Below are 18,760 nucleotides of genomic sequence, written 5' to 3'. Positions count from 1 at the left end.
TTTTTTTTTTTTTTTTTTTTTTTTTTTTTTTTTGCAGTGTTCCTTATACTGAATTCTTTTATTGTGAAATGGTGAGCAACTGCAGCTGCACACCTCAATCTACCATGTATATCAAGCAATGTAACTTTTTCCTGTAATGTCATGCCTTTTCTCTTGTTCTCAGGAGCACTTCTAGCATGACTAGTATCACTTCATATGGGTCCCATAGTGTTATTCAATGTTTATGATATTGCAGTAAACAAGATGAAAAATACTTAAGAACCGTAAGGGTCACTTTTTATTATGATACACAATTTACTGAAGAGAGGAACTGCTCAAAAGGAGATGATTAGAGTGTTTTAAGTGACTACGTGTAACGCTTGAGCTCACTGCAATAACGAGAGAAGGCGGCTACAAAACTATTACAGTAGTATGGTTTGTACTATTAATTTTACACATTTCTGATTTCATATTGCATCTTTTCATTTGTTTACATCTCTCCACTAAGAATGGTGCCATGCACAGTCTATAAGTGTTTATGTACGTTTTGATAAATTTTAACTTTTAATAATGGACTTGTATTTTATGGTAGTAAATGATAAAATAGACCAGTATTTACATATACTTATGCATTCATGACATAGCTAACTTTTTTTTTTATATATATTTCTAGGCTATGTAGTTTGTCTGCAATTTTGCAGATGTCCAAAACTTTTCCAGTATACTTACTGAAAAAAACTGTGTGTAAGTGGATCCATGCAGTTTATAATAATTTATTTTCATTTTTATTTTTTGAGACAGGGTCTGGCTCTGTCACCCAGGCTGTAGTGCAGTGGCATCTTGGCTCACTTGTGCCTCTTCTCCTGGGCTCAAGTAATCCTCCCACCTCAGCCTCCCCAGTAGCTGGGACTATAGGTGTGTGCCACCACTAATTTTTGTGGGTTTTTGTTTTTTGTTTTGTAGAGATGGGGTTTTGCAATGTTGCCCAGGCTAGTCTCAAACTCCTGGGCTCAAGCTATCCTCCCACCTCCGCCTTCCAAGGTGCTAGGATTACAGGTGTGAGCGGCCACACCCCATCCCTATGCAGTTTAAACCTGTCTTGTTCAAGGGTCAACTATATTCTATTGGTTACACCAACTAAATCTGGTGCAAGTGGTAGACCACATAACGTGTGAATACCAGGAAGTGAGAAATACTGAAGAGACATTTTAGAGGCTGGCTACCTCAAAAAAGAAGTAAACGTTTATTTTTTATTGCACTTAGCCACATGCCAGAGCTTAAGAGGCCATTTGTGTAATATCAAAAGAAAAAATAAGTTGACCATTGATCACAATAATGTATACAAGTACACATTTTTATTACAAAGGTCAAGACATTGGAAGGAATTTAGAGCTCAAAGCTCTTTAGGCTTTTTGTTTTTCTGTAAATTTAACTTCTTACTTTTAAAGTAGAGCAACATTTTTAAGATGTTAAAATATCATTGGCTCCTGGAAAATTTCTTTGAAGCTACTCTGATGATAAGAAGGGTTCATAAGATTGTTCTGTCAATCACTACATTAAGGTTCCTTAGGGTATTTTTTTTTGTTTTTGTTTTGTTTTGTTTTGTTTTTCTGAGATGGAGCTTTGCTCTTGTCACCCGGGCTGGAGTACAATGGTGCGGTCTTGGCTCACTGCAACCTCTGCCTCCCAGGTTCAAGCGATTCTCCTGCCTCAGCCTCCTACACAGCTGGGATTACAGGCACGTGCCATGATGCCCGGCTAATTTTTGTATTTTTCATAGAGACGGGGTTTCACCATGTTGGCCAGGCTAGTCTCAAACTCCTGACCTCAAATGATCTGCCCACCTTGGCCTCCCAAAGTGCTGGGATTACAGGCGTGATCACCGTTCCTTAGTTTTTCATCTTTTGAAGGAAGGATTCGTGAGCTGCTTTGACAGTATTGCCAGTGACAGAATCTGGTGGTAGTGGTGCAGGCCATAGGGTCCAGTGACTGCCAGAAGTAACATGCTGCCTGCACTGTGGATTTATTTAGTGATGTGATTTGGGGCTCCCTTCTTGTTTATGTAGCCTTGAGTCTAGTTATTTAGCCTGGTGATTCTGAGAGCTACCCCATAGCCTTTTTTTCTTGTAGTATTTTACTTATTTTTGTTGGCAAACTTTTGGGAATCTTTATGTAATGTATGTGATGGATTCTGCAGGTGCTATACTAGGGAAAGTGGAACACAATTTAGATTTGAAGTGGATTCATTTTTATGCTAACACCTGTAGGTTATTTGGATTTAATGTTTTTTTTTTTATTGTAGTAAAACACACGTAGCTAAATTTACCATCTGAGACTCTTTTTAAGTGTAGTTTAGTGGCATTGAGTACATTCACATTGTTGTACAACCATCACCACCATTCATTCCCAGAACTCTTTGCATCTTACAAAACTGAAACTCTGTACCCATTAAACACTAACTCCCTCCTCCCCCAAGAGCCTCATAGTGTTTGTAAAAAATTGTGGTTAAAAAATGCATTACATAAAATTTACCATATTAACTATTTTTAAGGGTATAGGTCAGCAGTATTACATATAATTACATTGTTGTGAAACAAATCTCCAGGACTTTTTCATCCTGCAAATCTGAAATTCTATACCCGTTAAAAAACAACACACTTTCCGTCCTCCTTCCAGCTTCTGGCAACCACCATTCTGCTTTCCATGTTTATGTATTTAATTATTCTAGATACCTCATATAAGTAGAATCATATTGTATTTGCCCTTTTTTGTGACTGGCTTGTTTCACTTAACAAAATGTCCTCAAGGTTCATTCATGTTGCAGCATGTGACAGAATTTACTTCCTTTTTATATTAATAGCTGAATAATATTTTAATTTTTTTATTTTTGTATATATTTTTTGAGACAAAGTCTTGCTCTTGTCACCCAGGCTGGAGTGCAATGGAGTGATCTCGGCTCACTGCAACCTCTGCCTCCCGGGTTCAAGCAATTCTCCTGCCTCAGTTTCCCAAGTAGCTGGGATTACTGGGAGGCACCTCCATGCCCAGCTAATTTTTGTATTTTTAGTAGAGACGGGGTTTCACCATGTTGGCCAGGCTAGTCTCGAACTCCTGACCTCGTGATCCACCCACCTCGGCCTCCCAAAGTGCTGAGATTACAGGTATGAACCACTGCACCTGGCCCTGAATAATATTTTATTGTATGTAATACTTTTACTTATCTATTCATCTGTTGATGGACATTTGGATTGCTTTCACCTTTTGGCTATTGTAAATAGTGCTGTTGTGAACATGGGGGTACAAATAGCTCTTCAAGACTTTGCTTTCAGTTTTGGATTTATACCTAGAAGCTGGAGTGTTGGATCATGTGATAGTTTTATTTTTAATTTGGTGAGGAAAATCCATACTGTTTGCTATAGTGGTTGCACCATTTTACAATCCACCAACAGTGCACAAGTGTTCCAATTTCTCCACATCCTTATCAACATTTGTTATTTTCTGAGATTTTGTTTGTTTGTTTGTTTTTGGCTAGTAGCCAACTTATTGGGTACTCAGTAATATCTCATTGTGGTTTTGATTTGCATTTCTCAGATAAGTAGTGATGTTGAGCATCTTTTCATATGCTTGCTGGTCATTTTTATGTCATCTTCAGAGAAACATCTATCCAAGTCCTTTGCCCATTTTTAAGTTGAGTTACTTGATTTTTTGTTGTTGAGCTGTAGGAGTTCTTTATATATTCTGGCAGTTAAGCCCTAATTAGATAATATGATTTGCAAATATTTAATCTCATTTTATAGATATCCTTTTCACTATGTTGATTCTGACCTTTGATGCACAAAAGTTAAGTTTGATGTAATCCCAACTGTCTATTTTTGCTTTAGTTATCTGTGCTTTGGTGGTCGTAATTCAGAAATCATTGCCAAGACTAATGTTAAGAGATTTTTCCCTATGTTTTCTTCTAAGAGTTTTATAGTTTTAGATCTCATGTTTAAATTTTTAATCCATTTGAGTTAATTTTTGTATATAGTGTGAGACGGGTTTCCAATTTCATTCTTTTGCACGTGGTTATCCAGTTTTCCCATCACCATTTGTTGAAGACTGTCATGTCCCCATTGAGTGGTTTTGTCAGTCTTGTCAAAGATCATTTGACCGTATACATGAGGGTTTATTTCTGGGCTCCGTATTCTTTTTCATTGTTTTGTCTGTCTTTGTGCCAATACCACACTGTTTTGATAATATGCTTGGAAATCAGAAAGTTTAAGTTCTCCATATTTGTTCTTTTCAATTTTGTTGTTGTTGTTATTTGAGGTCTCTTGAGATTCCATATGAATTTTAGGATGGATTTTCCATTTCTACAAAAAAATGCCATTAGGATTTGATAGCATTTGCATTGAAGCTGTACATTGATTTGGATAGTAGGAACATCTAAATAATATTAAGTCTTCCAACCCATGAACAAGAAGTGCCTTTCTATTTATTTCTATCTTCTTTACTCTTTTCAGCAATGTTTTATAGTTTTTTGTGTACAAGTCTTTCACCTTCTTAGTTCACTTTATTCCTAAATGTTTTATTGTTTTTGATGCTATTATAAATTGAATTGTTTTCTTAATTTCCTTTTCGAATTGTTCATTGTTAGTGTATAGAAATGCAACTGACTTATGTGTTAATTTTGTATCTTGCAATGTTGCTAAATTTATTGATTAGTTTTAATATATTTTCTCTCTCTCTCTCTCTCTCTCTCTCTCTCTCTCTCTCTGTATTCCTTAGAGTTTTCTATGTATAAAATTATGTCATCTGTGAACAGAGGTAATTTTACTTCTTCCTTTCTAATTTTGATACATTTTATTTCTTTTTCTTACCTAATTGCTTTGGCTAGGATTTCCAATCTATGTTGACTAGAAGTGGAGAGAGTAGAAATCCTTGTCTTGTTCCTGATCTTAGAGGAAAAGCTTTCAGTATTTCACCACTGAGTATGATTTAGCTGTGGGCTTTTCATAAATGATCTTTGTTTTGTTGAGGCAGTTTCCTTCTATTCCTAGTTTGTTGAGTTTTGTTTTTTAATCATGAAAGTATATAGAATTTTGTCAAATGGTTTTCTGCATTGAGATGATCATGTGTTTTTCCCCTTTCCTTCTGTTAATGTGGTGTATTACATGGGTTGATTTTTATATGTTGAAGTATTCTTATATTTCAGAAATAAATCCCACTGGGCTATGGTGTGAATTTTTTTTTAACATCTGACTGAATTCAGTTTGCTAGTATTCTCTTGAGGATTTTTGCATTAATATTCATCCAGGATATTGGTCTATAGTTTTCTTTTCTGGTGACTTTTTTTTTTTTTTTTTTTTTTTTTTTTTTTTTTTTTTTTTTGGCTTTGGTTGCAGGGGTAATGCTAGCCTTATAGCCTCATAGAATGAGCTTGGAAGTATTCCCCATCTGCCATTTCTTAGAAGAATTTCAGAAGAAGTGGTGTTAATTCTTTAAATGTCTGGTAGAATTCTCTAGTGAAGCACTCTAATCCTATACATTTCTTTGTTTAGAGGTTTTTGATCACGAATTCAACATCTTCTTATTGATCTTTCATATTATCTATTTCTTCATGATTCAGTCTTGGTAGGTTGTATCTTTCTAGGAATTTATCCCTAGATTATCCAATTTGTTGGTGAAAATTGTTCATAGTCTTATAATTCCTTTCATTTCTGTCATATTGGTTGTAATGTACCCCTTTTCAAAATTTTGTTATATGAGTCTTCTCTCTTTTTTTCTTTTAGTAAATCTAGCTAATGGCCTGTCCATTTTGTTGATCTTTTCAAATGTGAATTCTTAGTTGTATTGATTTTCCTATTGTTTTCTATTTACTTTGTTTACCTCTGCCCTAATCATATTATTTGTTCCTTGTCATAGCTTTGGGTTTAGTTCTTCTTTTTCTAGTTTCTGAAGTGTAAAGTTAGATTGTTGATTTGAGATCTTTATTCTTTTTTAATATACAGGTTTACAGCTATAAACTTCTGTTGTGCTGGACCCATATTGATTCCACTGATTCATATTGATTCACAGAGGTTAAAGAAAAGACCAGAGCCAGCAAACAAGACATAGGGTTTGTTGGGGACTTACGTACATGGTGGTCCAGGACCAGTGAGCTGGACAGGCAAACCAGTCCCATTTGTAAAAAGCATGCATGTTATGCCACATTTTCATTTAGCAACCTCCACTTAACAACCTCCACTTGGCAACCTCCATTTAACCCAAAACAAAGGGCCTTGATCCCCTGTACAGCCTGCATTCGAAGGGATGGACCAGGGGTTTGGATGTTCTTCATAGTTAAGGAGTGAATTTCCAGGTTGGCCACTCCTGAATTCCTCAGCTTGAAATTCTGAACACACATTCTTCCTAGACCATAGGGTCATTCTCAGGGTATGCTTCAGTTATTGCTGTCACATGTGTCTGCCATACAACTTCCCTCTTAGCACTGTTTTCACTGCATCCCGTAAGTTTTTGTATGTTGTGTTTTCATTTGCAGCTTTCTCAAGGTATTTTCTAATTCCTCTTCTGATTTATTTTTTTGGCACATTGGTTGTTTAAGAGTGTGTTGTTTAATTTCCACACATTTGTACATTTGTGGTTTTTTTTTTACAGTTATCAATGTGAATGTCCTTTTCTTTTCTTTGGGTCTTGCTGTGTCACCCAGGCTGGAGTGCAGTGGCAAGATCTCAGCTCACTGCAACCTCTGCCTCCCAGGATCAAGTGATCCTCCTGCCTTAGCCTCTTGAGTATAGTCATATACTATAGGGACTAGAGGCATGCATCACCACGCCCAGCTAAGTTTTGTATTTTTTGATAAAGACAGGGTTTCACCATGTTGCCCAGGCTGGTTTTAAACTCCTGGGCTCAAGCAATCCTCCTTTCTCGGCCTCCCAAAGTACTGGGATTACAGGTATGAGCCACCATGCCTGGCTGAAAACATTCTTTGTGTGATATCAATGTTATTGAATTTGCTAAAACTTGTTCTGTGGCCTGATATATAGTCTCTGCTCGAGAATGTTCCACGTGCATGCGAGAAGCATTTATATCCTACTGTTGTTGGATGGAGTCTTCTGCTTATATCTGTTAGGTTCAATTGGTCTATAGTGTTGTTCAAGTCCTCTTATTGATGTTATTTGGTTGTTCTATTCGTTATGAAAGTGACCTTTCTCCTTTTAATTCTGCCAAGTTTTGCTTCATATGTTTAGGAGCTCTGATGTTTGGTACATAAATATTTGTAAGTTATATCTTCTTAGTGAATTGACCATTTTATCATTACATAATGTCCTTCTTTGCCTCTTGTAACAGTCTTTGATTTAAAGTCTGTTTGGTCTGATATTAGTATAGCCACTGTTGCTCTATTTTGATTATCATTTGCATAGAATATCTTTTCTCATCCTTTCACCCTCAACCTCTGCATGTCCTTAGATCTAAAGTGAGTCTCCTATAGATAGCAAATAGTTGGATCCTATTTTTAAAAACTGATGTAATCAATTTCTGTTTCTTGATTGGGGAATTTAACCTATTTACATTTAAAGTAATTACCTATAGGGAAGGACTTATTATTGCCATTTTGTTCATTGTTTTGTCTGTGTCTTATAGCTTTTTTCTTCCTCATTTCCTCTGTTATTGTCTTCCTTTATATTTCATTTTTTTTGGTAGCAAAATGATTGGATTTACTTCTCATTTTCTTCTGTGTATATTCTATAGTTTTTTGTGGTTACCATTGCAGTTACGTAAGACATCTCAAAGTGATAACCGTCTACTTTAAATTGATAACAGCTTAACTTCATTGCGGACAAAATTCTGCTCCTTTACAGCCCTACTCTCCCCAGATATTACTGATGTCACACATTACTTCTTTATATGTTGTATACTCATTAACACAGATCTATTTTTTAAATATTTCTTTCATTAATATTTCATGCACAAAAATTATAATAGTATAGGTTTGTATATTTGTCTATATACTACCCTTACTGGAGAACCTTCTATTTTCATAGGGCTTTGTGTTGCTCTCTACATTTCAACTTTAAGGACTCCCTTTAGTATTTCTTGTAGAGAAGGTCTAGTAGTAATAAATTCCCTCAGCTTTTGTTTATTTTGAAGTCTTAATTTCTTCATAATTTTGGAAGAACAGTTTGCCAGATGCGGTATTCTTGGTTGACCATTTTTTTTCTTTCATCACTTTGAATATATCATGCCACTCCCTTCTAACCTGTAGTTTCTGCTGATAAATCTACTGATAATCTTATGGAAGTTTCCTTTTATGTGACAAATTGCTTTTCTCATGCTTTCAAGTTACTCTCTTTGTCTTTGACTTTAGAGTTTGATTACAATGTGTTTTGGTGTGATTCTCTTTGGATTTATTCTGGTTAGGGTTCTTTGAGCTCTTGAATCTGTATGTTCTTCTTTTTCCTCAGATTTATGAAGTTTTCAGCCATTATTTCTTCATATAAGCTCTCTGTCCCTTTCTCTCATTCTTTTTCTGAGATTTTAATAATACATAGAGTAGGCGTCTTGATAGTGTTTTGTAAATCCCTTGGGCTCTCTTCTCTTTTCTTCATTTTTTTTCTTCTTGCTCCTCTGACTCAATGACTTTACATGACCTGTCTTTGAGTTTGCTATTTATTTTGCCCGATCAAGTCTGCTGTTGGATCCTTCTACTATTTTTTAGTACAGTTATATTTTTCAGCTACAGAATTTGTTTGGTTCTTTTTTAAAATTTCTATCTCCTTGTTGATATTCTCATTTTGTTCGTGCATCATTTCCCTGATTTTACGTAGTTGCCTATCAGTGTTTGCCCAGTCGAGTGTTTGTTATCTTTTAGATAGCATCTTTATGATAGTGTTTGTTATCCTTTTGGTAGCATCTTTATGATAGTTATTTTAAATTCCTTTTCAGGCAACTCATAGATCACATTTCTTCAGAAATGATTTCTGAAGTTTTATTTGATACATGGGCCATATTTCTCTGTTTCTTTGGATGTCTTAAAATGTTTTGCTAGAACTTGGCCATTTGAAGACCTTTCCCAGTCTTTTGTTTCATACAGGGAAAGACCTTCACCAATCAGCTCTGCTGGAGGATCTAGGACCTCTCAAACCTTTGCTGATCTCTTACTCCTTCTGGTGTCTGCCTGTGGAACTGCGACTCTAACCTGCTACTCACCTCTGTTTTTAGTGGCTTGCAAATGCTTGACCTGGTCCTGTCAGCACTGATTTCTGTTAGGTGAGACAGAAACAAATCCCTTGGGCAGCCCCCAGATAAGCCAGAACATTCAATGCATGGCTCATTCTTCTTTTTCCATCCCTGAGGGTGAAGCCTTGGAGTAAGGGGTTTCTCCGAAGTTGCTCAGGTTTATGCCACATAGAGGAAAGGACACAGATGGGCACGCCAGATGTTGCAAAATTGTCTATCCATTTTGCCAGAATCCCTTCTTGGTTTTACAATGACCTGGGTACTGTAGCTTCTCAACCTGTCTCTAGAGTTCTCACAGAGTTATTCTGATCTGTATATTGTTAACTCAGTGTCTCTGTGAGGAAAGGAGGGCCTGTATCTTCCTATTCCACCATCTTGCTGACAACACTCTCTCCTGCTAAAACCTTTCCATCAATTCCCTTTGGATTTGAATACCTGAATGGTATAATGTGGTTCCTTTGGTGTCCTAATGTTGAAACTAGGATGTCATCAAGGTTTAATGTGTGAAAGGGGCATTTCAGACCCAGCAAGAGACCTCTTTTCTGAACAGATGGCTATTTCCATGTTCCTCAAATTACACTCTTGACTACCACACATGTTTGAATTGTGTGGGATCACTCTGGTTGCCCTGTGAAAACTATGGAATATGGGTTCATAATCATGGAGCTCCTGCATATGGCCAGATTTCCTTTCCCTTCTTTTTTACCCAAGATCTTTTCAGATCTGCAAAATTGCATCTGAACTCCTGCAGATTCTGCTAGTGGTACAACAGTCTGTCACCAGCCAAGCTAATCATCCATTATTTATTCCCTGTTCTTGCATTCTGCCCCAGCCCTCCCATATGTAGAGATGCTGAGACTTTGTTGGTAAACTCAGGACTAGAGTGTGGGCCTAAGAGGAAGGTATTTGGGCACAAGGGTGGGTAGGACAAAGAGAAAAAATTAGGATGAACATACAGCTTGATTTCCTCTTAACTCTCTTACAGGAACCAGATAATCTTACACTAGGAATGTAAAATACCTGACCTGTCAAAACCAGAAATTCAGGGCTCTCTAAACTCCTCTAGTAAATAAAAGTTTAGATTCACTGGTGGGGATTAAATAGGCTGTTTAAGGATAATATTGGGAGAAACATAAAAGCACATATACCACAGACAGAATTTATTAAGTTTCCCTTCTTTCTTTACCACAGACAGAATTTATTAACAGTTTCCCTTCTTTCTTTACCACAGACAGAATTTATTAACAGTTTCCCTTCTTTTTTTACCTCTTTCCTTTTTTCTTTCTTCTTCAAGTCTTTTTTTTGAGATGGAGTCTTGCCCTGTCGCCTAGGCTAGAGTACAGTGGTGCAGTCTTGGCTCACTGCAACCTCTGCTGCCCAGGTTCAAACAATTCTCCTGCCTCAGCCTCCTGAGTAGCTGGGATTACAGGCATGTGCCACCATACCCAGCTAATTTTTGTATTTTTAGTAGAGACGGGGGGTTTCACTATGTTGGTCAGGCTGGTCTCGAACTCCTGACCTCGTGATCTGCCCCTGTCGGCCTCCCAAACTGCGGGGATTACAGGCACCAGCCACTGCCCGGCCCAAGTCTTTCTTTACTTTGTATTTGCCAGCAGCTAAGTTGCATTGTAGTTGACAGATACATTTTATCTTCATTAAGTACTTTTCTGTGCTAAGAAGTAAAGAGACTGCATTGTTTTAAGTTGGCTGTTACTTAAGTTTCAAAGTAAATTCCCTCTCTTCTGCCACATACTAAGTGGGCTCTGATAATGCTACTACTTTGTAATATGGGTTCATAATCATGGAGCTCCTGAATATGGCCAGATTTCCTTTCCATTTCTATTGCAAAGTAGGAATGCTACTACTTTATAGCATTATCAGAGCCAACTTAGTATGTGGAAAAACAGAAGGAAGGTCTAAAGAAGAATTCAGAATCAGAATCGTTAGATCTGAATTGTGGGGCTGAAGAGCAGTTCAAAGTTGTTGTGGGAATTGAGGCCTCTCAGACAGTTAGAGGGAAAGTACAAAAAAAGAGGTCAAGTGTTCATTTTCTAGTCTACCCATTAGCTTAGAGACTTTGGGGAGTACCATACTCAGGATTTATTTAAAATGTATTTTTAAAAATTATGGTTACTTCCTTTACCAATCCTCTTTCAGTAAAAAAACAAAAAACAAGAAAACCCAGAGAAAGGTGAAATATTTTCTTTCTTTTTTTTCTTTTGTCCCAATATATCTGGGGTTTGGAATTCTTCCTGAGCACTAACAAGGAAATCTAGCCAGCCTTATGCTTCTTTGAGCCAAAAGAAGAGCCAATAGAATACTGCTTGGTGAAGCAGAGGCTGCCATTGGCAAAGGAAGCTTCTGCTGTATGGAAAGGTGCTAGATTCTTCCAGAATCTAGCTGGGGAGAGTGGGGTGACTCAGTCCTTTTCCTGTACCTTTAGGGTTGAAAAATAAACCTTTCTGCCTTATTTTGGTTCTGTGCCAACCTGTAATGTTTCACCTGCCCCTTCCTCCTCAGCTACTTCCAATGCTCAGGCCAAAGAACTTGTTAAACTGAGTTGAATATAAAGTTTCTAAACTTAAATATCCTAATATTATAAAGTCAATATATAATTCAAAGCCATAATTTTAGCAGTGTATCTTATGTGAAATAAAGTGTGATAAGCTGCCTTGTTATAGGAACAAATCACGGAATCTTTGTATAGATGGCCGGGGGTGAGTAAGAGAAGAGGGTCCTTAGAGGTCACCTAGGCCAAAGTGTGGTGATTACAGTGAAGTCTCTGAAGTTAGACTTTTCATATTCAAATCCTGGTTCTGCCACTTGTCACTTGTGTTCATTGAGCAGGTGACAACTTCTCTAGGCTTCGGTTTCCTTGTCTTAAAAATGGGGACAATTGGCTGGGTGCAGTGGCTCATGCCTGTAATCCTAGTGCTTTGGGAGACCAAGGTTGGCAGATTGCTTGAGCTCAGGAGTTTGAGGCCAACCTGGACAACATGATGAATCCCCATCTCTACAAAAAAAACAAAAAACAAAAAACAAAAAAATTAGCCAGGCATGGTGGCTTGTGCCTGTAGTCCCAGCTATTTGTGGGGGCTGATGCAGGAGGATCACTTGAGCCTGGGAGGTTGAGGCTGCAGTAATCCATGTTTGTGCCATTGCACCCCAGCCTGGGTGACAAAGTGAGACCCTGTCTCAAAAAAAAAAGAAAGAAAGAAAGAAAGAAAGAAAGAAAGAAAGAAAGAAAGAAAGAAAGAAGAAAAAGAAAAAATGGGGATAAAACTGTTGGGAGGATTAAATGCTAAAATCCTGGTCAAGTGGTCAACAGTTTTCACTGAATTCCTAGGGCATAGTAAATACTTCACACAAGTTAGTTATTGTTGAGGTAAGTATTGTCACTGACGCAAGTGAAAGATAAAAAATAGGAGCCAGGGTAGCACTGTTGTTAGAGTGTTGGCTCTGTGACCTTGGGAACACTATTTAACCTCTCTAAGCTCCAGTATCCTCTCATAGCATTGTTCTGAGGCTTACATGAAAGAATATTGTCTCTATTTAGTTTAATATCAGCCCAACGTCAGTGGTTACTATTTAGTCAAAACTGAGACACGGAGAGATTTACTGCCAAACTAGAAAAACACTGTAGTGTTCCCTAAAAATGGAAGGGGGAGCAGGAGGATGTAGAGGAGTTGGTGTTGAAGGAATCCCACTAAAGTTTTGTGGTCAACCTAACTTACGTTTAGGCAAGGGCTTGCCACCATGCTAGTCTGGGCTGGGCTCTTCTTTCCTGGAAGAATGCCTAATGTTTTGCAGTGATGAATTAGCATTAGAAAAGGGAGTTCATGGGACTATTTATGTGTCTGTGGCAGCTGCAAAGAAAGGAGAGGTTCGGGCATTACCCTATTTCAAACACTTAAAAAGCTAGGTACTGTTGTTTCTTAAAAACAAGGTAACCTTCATTATCACTCTAAGTCACTTTTTTCAAATGTAGCCCAGTGTGGCGATTACAGTGAGGACTCAGTGATATCATGAGCTGCCTGGAATGAAAAGTGTCTAGAAGAGCTTGGCAGATAGGACTTGCTTCATAATAAACACCAGGTTTTGGGAGGTCCTCATTTAACAAGTAAGGCTAGGATATCAGAAAAGTATTTTAACTCAAGCCCACAGTAGGACAATAAAAAATATCTATACAACAGATTTCCTTTCATATTATTGACTCAACCACCACAGTGTTCTACAATATCCTCAGTGGCTGCTAGGACTCCCAAGTTTATATATGAGATTCATGGATTTTTCTTAGTTATATTTGTCCTGTTGACATCTTCACTTGGAGGATCCACCGGCACTTCAAACACAACACACCTAAAACTAAACCCAACTATTCTATCCTCTTTTCCAAACTGCTCTTTCAACTGTTTTGTATCTCAGTAAATCACCCAATTGCCAAGCTAGATATCTTGAATTCTTTTTCTCCTCACCCCATGTTTGTCACCAATTCCTATTCATTCTACCTCCTAAATATCATTTTAGTTCATTTCTTTTTACTGTTACTGTTACTTACTTAGCATAGGTCATCATCTTTTCAGGCTTAGATTATGATAACACATTTCTAAATTGAAATCTTGCCTCCTTGTCACTTGCCTCCTTAAAATCTTTCTTTAGTGTCCCACTGCTCTCAATTCCTCGGCATAGTTTACAATGATCTTACTTCTGATTTCTGCTACAATCTTCTCTTCTCCAGTCTTCTCATATATTCTATGTTCCAGCTATTCCGAACATGTTCCATTTTCTTTTTCTCTCTTGCCTCTTGGCTTTGGTTCATGCTCTTCCTTCTGCTTGCATTTTCTTATCTCTCCTTTTCACTTGGCTAGCCCCACTAGTCTTTCGTTGTTTCTGCTTAAACATCCCTTCCTCTAGGAAGACTTCCCCTTTCTCCCGTATGTGTTTAGTACCCTCTCCTCATGCTCTCAGACTACTCTGCTTCCTCCCTCATAGCTCTGATTACAATATGGTTTATGAGTGTTTTTGTCTGTATCCCTCACTAGACTGAAATGTTGAGACTATGTCTATCTTATTCACTGCTATTTCTCCTTCACCCAGCACAGTGATTGGCACATTGTAAATATTTTTTGAGGTTACATTGTAATTCTTTTTTGAATGAATGAATAAATAATAACAAAAAATATCCTTTTATAGTGCAGGGCTTTTAAGGTTAAATAAGCCACACTTAGTAATGTTAACATGTAATCAGAAATGGAAAGATCCTGAAGTTCTCTCTTGACCTGCATTCCCTGCAAGTTCATCATTGGGAATTATCATCCCGGTGCATGTAACCCAAAAACAAGAGGGAGTGAGTCAAGTGCATGATGCATGAGTCTTGGGTTATAACAACAGCTTGGGGTGTCAAAAGTTTTCATTTTATACAGATTCAAGAACCTACAAAGACACTGAGATTCTCATGAGAAAACTTAGAAATGACATTTGACCCACTATTTTGCATTGAATCACCAAGAAATATTTACTGAATATGTCACAGTATGTGTTGCACCATATTCCGAATATCAGACAAAAATCCTTGCCTTTGAGCTTTTGTTCACACACACACACACACACACACACACACACCCCTTTATTTTATTAAAAAATTTAAATTTATTGTTTTAATTGACATATTGTTATTGTACATATTCATGAGGTTTATTTTGATGTTTCAATACCTATTTATGTTGTAGAATGATCCAATTAGAGTAGTTAATGTATCACCTTATGTATTTATCATTTCTTTGTGGTGAGATCATTCAAAAGCCCCTCTTCTAGCTATTTTATAATATATGATATTTTACTGTTAATCGTATTCACCCTACTGTGCAATAGATGATCAGAATTTGTTCCTCCTATCTAATCATAACTTTATATCCATTGGCCAACCTCTCATCCTCCCTTCCTCATTTCTCTCCCCAGTATGTGGTAACCAGTGTTCTGCTGTTTCTATTACACCAATTTACTTTTTTTTTTAGATTTTACATATGAACCTGCAGTATTTCTCTTTCTGTGTCTGGCTTATTTCACTTAACTGTGAAATAAGTTGAAACTGTGAAATAAGTTGAAAGTTGAAATAAGAATAACTGTGAAACTGGAGGATGATGTCCTCCAGTTTCATCTCCGTCATCACACATGACAAGATTTCATCCTTTTTTATGGCTGAATAATATTCCATTGTGTCTATATACCACATTTTCTTTATCCATTCATTTGTTATTGGACATTTAGGTTGATTCTATATCTTGTAGAATTCGGCTGTGAATCCATCTGGTCCCGGATGGGGTTTTTTTGTTAGAATTTTAAAATTACTGATTCAATTTCATTACTCATTGTTGGTCTGTTTAGGATTTGTATTTCTTCCTGGTTCAATCTTGGAGGGTTGTGTGTTTCCAAGAATGTATCAATTTCCTCTAGGTTTTCTAGTTTGTGTGTATAAAGGTGTTCATAGTACTCTATGAGGATCTTTTGTATTTCTGCATTATCATTTATAATACCACTTTTCACATTTTTGGTTACACTTATTTGAATCTTCTCTTGTTTTTTCTTGTTTAACTAGAAGTCTATCAATTTTACTTATCCTTTCAAAACACCAGCTTTTTGTTTTGTTTATCTTTTGTATTATATTTTTGGTCTTGATCTCAGTTAGTTCCTCTCTCATCTTTATTTTTTTTCTTCCACTAGCTTTGGTTTTGAATTGTTCTTGTTTTTCTACTTCCCTGAGGTGTGACATTAGGTTATTAATTTGAGATCTATCTTTTGATGTAAGCATGTAATGCTATAAACTTTCCACTTAACACTGCTTTTCTTCTATCCCAGAGGTTTTGGTATATTGTGTGTTTATTTTTATTTCTTTTGATGATTTTAAAAATTTTCTGCCTCAATTTAATTGTTTACCCAGAAGTCATTCAGGAGCAAGTGGTTTAGCTTCCAAGTTTGTGTAGTTTTGAAAGTTCCTCTTGGTATTGATTTCAAATTTTATTCCACTGTGATCTAAGAAGACACTTGATATGATTTAGGTTTTTTTTAAAAAAAATTATTGATACTTGCTTTGTAGCCAAACATATAGTCAATTTGGGAAAATGTTCCATGTAGAGATGAGAAGAATGCATATTCTATGGTTGTTGGATAGGATGTTCTTTAGATGTCCATTAGGTCTATTTGTTCTAGAGTCCAGTTGAAGTCCAGAGTTTCTTCGTTGATTTTCTGCCTCAGTGATCTGTCTAGTGCTGTCAGTAGGATGCTGAAGTCCTCCATTATTATTGATACTCTGTTGAAGCAGCACGGAATGGATTAAGATATCCCCAATATCCAAACATAGAGAAATGCTTGCAAAACTTTGAATATGTCAGGATGCTTTATGCTCACATATTTTCTTTCCTCTTCCTTTCTCCTTTCTTCTTCCGTCTCACATGTCATCTTGTATATGAAACCGTTGCTAAAAACCCCACCTCGTTGCCGTCATTATTTTCTAGGTAGAATATTTTAATGCCTAGAGTATAGTAATAAATATTCACAATGATTAATTTTTGAACAAATAAACAAATGGGTATGCCCCTCATTCACTAGTAGGGAAATGTTTTTTGGCAGGAGTGGTGGCTCAAGCCTGTAATCCCAGCACTTTGGAAGGCCAAGGTGGGAGAATTCCTTGGGTCCAGGAGTTTGAGACCAGCCTGGGCAACATAGTGAGAATCCATCTCTACAATTTTTTTTTTTAAGTTAGCGTGGCATGGTGGTGCATGCCTGTAGTCCCAGTTACTCAGGAGGCTGAAGTGGGAGGATTGCTTGAGCCTGGGAGGTTGTGGTTGCTGCGAGCCATGATTGCGCCACTGTACTATAATCTAGGTGACAAAGCAAGACACTATTTCAGAAAAAAAAAAAAAAGGAAAAGTTGTTTCTTTGTTTTTAAGGCTACACCCCTGTCTAGGAGAGCTTATTTGCTAATGGGTTTGAACTGCCACCTCTACACAACTAACTTCCAAAAGTTCCAGTTCTATATCTCTTATTGCTTCCCAGATATTCTGGTGGGAGAAATAAACCAGAGGCAGGGATAGTAATCAGAAGTCTATTACAATAATCTAAGTAAGAGGTAATAAGAATGAAAATTGGGGGCACGTTTAAGAGATATCTGAGCTATGAGTTGCCTCCAAGGCAGATGGGGGAGACTCTTGCCAGTGCTCTGAAATTACACAGCATGTGCTGCTGCCTAGTTTTCCTGTGGCGAAGACTGACACAGTGAATGCTGACAGGACTGAGGAAGGTCAAATATTTTCAGAGCCCCATTCTTTTTTTCCTTTACTTCTCTTTTCAAAGTCTGATGGGTAGGGAATCAGCAGAGTTAGGAAATGAAAAAGAAAATTTCAATTTCTCTTTTCTGTACCCAAGCCCTGGGTCTGATGTTTGGTCTTTGCTTCCCAGATATATAAAATCAAAATAGCCAGTGCCCCTAGAAATTGCCTGACATTAAACCAAAACATCCCCTTATGCTCTTTATTCACAATGTATGGCTTTTGGCAGATTGGCATACTGGACACCTGAATTCACCTCTATTTATTACCAGATATGGATACTCTTGGAGTGTGGGCCAGGACTCAGTCCCATGTGTGATATTTCAGGCCCTACCATAGGCAATTACAAGGTGTTACATGGCAGGCCTCATAGGAGAAGCTGCTCTCCCCACATCTGACTTATTGTACCACCAGTGCATTGTAGTTTTCTGGAAGGAGTTGCAGTTGAGGACTTAGGCTCCTTTGAGCTGCAATGCTAGTATGCATAACTGCATTTCCAGCTCAGGCACCTCCATTCAGAAGCCTCTTGACTGGGGCCTCTCTTGAGATACTTCCCAGGCACCTCGCTGAGACCTTGTTATTGTGGGCCTTGGCTGAGACAGTTTTATCCATTTTGACTCCAGACCTTTTCACTCCTAGTCCTTCTCCCCCTTTCTTTCCATGGCCGTATAAGTCCATAAAAAGCAGGAATCTTTTGTTTGGGGCTCCTCGGAAATGAAATGATTTCCCTTACCTGTGCTTCCATTTGACTATTGCCTGGCACTGTTCTATTGGGAAAAAACAGTAGGGAACCAGTGCCTTTCTCTTTTGACTCTTGCCGGCACTGTCACAACCAATGAATTGATAGTTATTTTCAGTTTGGCTTGTTGTCTTAGTTGGTCACCTCAACACATGGTAGCTTGGCACACATCTGTTTGGTTTCACTGTCTTTTAAGTAGAAATATTCCATTTTAACCCTCTTTTATTATGGGCTCTGTGCTCTTTGAAATGAGACATTTAATTATTTTTATTATTATTATTACTTTGAGACAGGGTCTTGCTTTGTCATACAAGCTGGAGTGCAGTGGCGCAATCACAGCTCACTGCAGCCTTGACCTCCCCAGGCTCAGGTGATCCTCCCACCAGACTAATTTTCATATATATGAAAATATGAAAAACTATATAAAATACATATATTTTATATATAACTATATTGTATATTATTTATGTGTTTATACATTATATATTATATATATTTT

At 37.3% G+C, this 18,760-nt stretch overlaps 1 long non-coding RNA gene across 1 annotated transcript in view; it reads left to right on the top strand.

Moving 5' to 3' along the window:
• The window catches only part of LOC108536202 (uncharacterized), a 36,657-nt gene that overhangs the window by 14,391 nt on the left and 3,506 nt on the right, over positions 1-18,760 (top strand). The window lies entirely within an intron of this gene.

Source organism: Rhinopithecus bieti, unplaced genomic scaffold (assembly GCF_001698545.2).
Source record: "Rhinopithecus bieti isolate Rb0 unplaced genomic scaffold, ASM169854v2 scaffold_13259, whole genome shotgun sequence".
NCBI lineage: Eukaryota > Metazoa > Chordata > Mammalia > Primates > Cercopithecidae > Rhinopithecus > Rhinopithecus bieti.
The sequence above is the reverse complement of the archived record's forward strand: the minus strand, read 5'-3'. Positions and strand labels throughout refer to the sequence as shown.